The 2,873-nt window shown below is 36.1% G+C and overlaps 1 non-coding gene across 1 annotated transcript; it reads left to right on the top strand.

The window, feature by feature from the left end:
- The first annotated feature begins 2,545 nt into the window (after positions 1-2,545).
- Positions 2,546-2,652, top strand: LOC128287125 (small nucleolar RNA R71). Its single transcript, XR_008277822.1, has one exon. It is a non-coding gene; the product is annotated as a small nucleolar RNA R71 (small nucleolar RNA).
- Positions 2,653-2,873: the final 221 nt, after the last annotated feature.

The following is a 2,873-nucleotide window of genomic DNA, read 5'->3' as shown; positions in this document are numbered from 1 at the left end:
TACATGGCCATGTACCAAGCCATGTGAGCCCCAAGGTTGTGTGGTCAGGCTGTGTGAAATCACCCAAACTGTGTGTGATTCAAAATTTTGAAAAAATTAAGCCTAGTAACCACACGGCCTAGGACATGTGCGATGCTCCTTTGCTTCTCCAATGCCCATGTGAATCACACGATCTATCACTCGCCCGTGTGTCACACATGACCATGTCTCTTGACTGTGTAACTCTCTGTGCTCGTGTGGGTTAAAAGAAAATTGTAAAAATTAACTTCAGTTTTCACATGGCCTGTGACACGTCCGTGTGACCAGGTCGTATGTCACACACGGCCGTGTCTCCAAGTCGTATGGATCACCCCAAACCATGTGAACCTTTTTTTTTCAATTTCTTTTCAAAAGATTTTTTCTTTCTTTCTTTTTTGATTTTTTCTCATTAAAAAAATTATAATACCATGAAATTAAAATAAATAAATAAATAAAAATAAAAACACTCAGGTTGCATCCGAGAAGCGCTTATTTAGAGCCTAAGCTCGACTTCCCTTTCTAAGCTAACGGTTACGATGGATCTTAGAGCCAAAGCTCCTCTCTCGTTGTCAGTATTAGCACCAAAATAAGTTTTGAGACAAGTATTGTTTACCTTAAATGTGCCAAATTCAGGATGTGTTACATCAATTGTACATTATAGAAAAACGGTTTTTACCACACATGGGTCTGACCCTCTTGACTTAAACTCTGAAGGAAAAATTCGTGGATCCGATTGTCTAACAGCACTTTGCCCCCAAGTTTAAATTGGTTCATCATCTTCACATGCACATCATGGAATGCTTTGTTTCTTCCTTGTGTTTACTCGGTTTCTCCCCAACTATTTGTCGCCTTTCATTTAATTCGTTAAGCTACACCATTCGCTCGTCACTTGTCCCTCGAGTTCTATCACTTTGAATAAAATATGACTCCAACATGTTATCATGAGGGGTTTCCAACAAAGAACATTGAGCCACATTATTACTATCATTAACAGAACAATTAATTACATCTCACTCATTAGAGACTCTCACAAAATCTCATGCTTAAAGAGTAATTTTTTTATCACCAACACGAAGCACAAATTCACTAGTACCCACATCAATAGCAATTCTAGTAGTGGCTAAAAAGGTCGACTTAAGATCATAGGTATTTTAATATTCTCATCCATGTCCAATACAACAAAATCAACAGGGTATATAAATTTATCGACTTTCAGAAGTGCATCTTCAATAATACCCCTAGGATATTTAATTGATCTATCCACTAATTGAATACTCATTCTAGTAGGCTTAGGTTCCTCAAGACCAATTTGTTTAAACATCTTATAAGGCATAACATTTATAGTATCTCCCAAATCAACCAAAGCACTTTTAACATTTAAATTACCAATAAGACAAGGAATAGTAAAACTCCCTAGATCCTTAAGTTTGTTAGGTAGTTTGTTTTGGAGAATGGTCGAGCAAGCTGCATTAAGCCCCACAGTTGACAAGTCGTCTAACTTTCTTTTCTTTGTTAACATCTCCTTTAAAAATTTTACAGACTTTGACATCTACGAAAAGGCTTCAACAAAAGGTAAGTTAATATGTGATTTTTTTAAAAGTTCAAGAAATTGACCATATTGTTTGTTTATGTGGTCTCTCTTCAGTGTTGCTGGGTACAGAATTCGTGGTTTGTATTCTCTAATTACCAGTTTATGCTCTTTCTTACCTTCCTCAACTTCATCACTTTTCACAATAGCTTCTAGCTTTGACTTCTTTTCAGGCTCGACTAGCCTTTCTATGTTTCGAATAGTGATTGCATGGATTTGCTCCCTTAGGTTAGTTTCAGTGTTGCTAGGTAAGCTCCCTTGTGGTCTTTCCAAAATAAGTTTGGCAAGCTGTCCAATTTGATTTTTGAGCCCTTGAATCGATGCTTGTTGATTTTTTAAAGCTGTCTCAGTGTTTTGAAATCGAGTTTCTGATACCAAAATAAATTTAGCCAACATCTCCTCAAACTTTGGCTTCTTTTCTTGCTGATAAGGTTGCTGAAAACTCGGAGCGGATTATGACCTTTGTTTTCCTTGACCACCTCAAGAGAAATTTGGATGATTCCTCCATCCTACAGGATAAGTATTTCTATAAAGGTTATTTTGAGGTCTAGAATTATTACCCAAAAAGTTGACTTGCTCATGCTCCAGGCTAGACTTTAAGGGTGAATATTCTAGATTAATCATCTCTGCCCATTCGCATCGCATTGCATCACCAAATTTACCTACTTAAAAAATTTCAAACTATCAAATTTTTTATTTAGTGCTTCCATTTGGCTTGCCAACATAGCAACTACATCTACATTAAAAACACTGGCTGTTTTCATCGGTTTTGTTCTCATGACTTTCCACTGATAGTTATTCATTGTTATTTCTTCAATAAACTCTTGAGCATCCTCAGGTGTTTTATTATTCAGTGTTCCACTAGCTACTACATTAATTAATTACCTAGTTAAGGGATTCAAACCATTGTAGAAGGTTTGAACTAGTAACCACAAAAGAAACCCATGATAAAAGAACATTCTCAAGAGATCTTTAAATCTCTCCCATGCATCATATAGTATCTCCATATCAAATTGAACAAAGAAAGAGACATCGTTTCTCAACTTAGTTGTTTTGGCCAGTGGAAAGTACTTCAACAGAAATTTTTCAGTTATTTGATCCCAAGTCATTATAGAACCTCATGGAAGTAAATTCAACCACTTTTTTGCCTTACTCTTCAAAGAAAATGGGAATAACCGTAAGCGTATGGTATCACTAGAAATGCCATTGATCTTGAATGTGTCACAAATCTCTAGAAAGTTAGACAAATGAGTATTCGGATCTTCAT

This window comes from Gossypium arboreum, chromosome 13 (genome assembly GCF_025698485.1).
Source record: "Gossypium arboreum isolate Shixiya-1 chromosome 13, ASM2569848v2, whole genome shotgun sequence".
NCBI lineage: Eukaryota > Viridiplantae > Streptophyta > Magnoliopsida > Malvales > Malvaceae > Gossypium > Gossypium arboreum.
The sequence above is the reverse complement of the archived record's forward strand: the minus strand, read 5'-3'. Positions and strand labels throughout refer to the sequence as shown.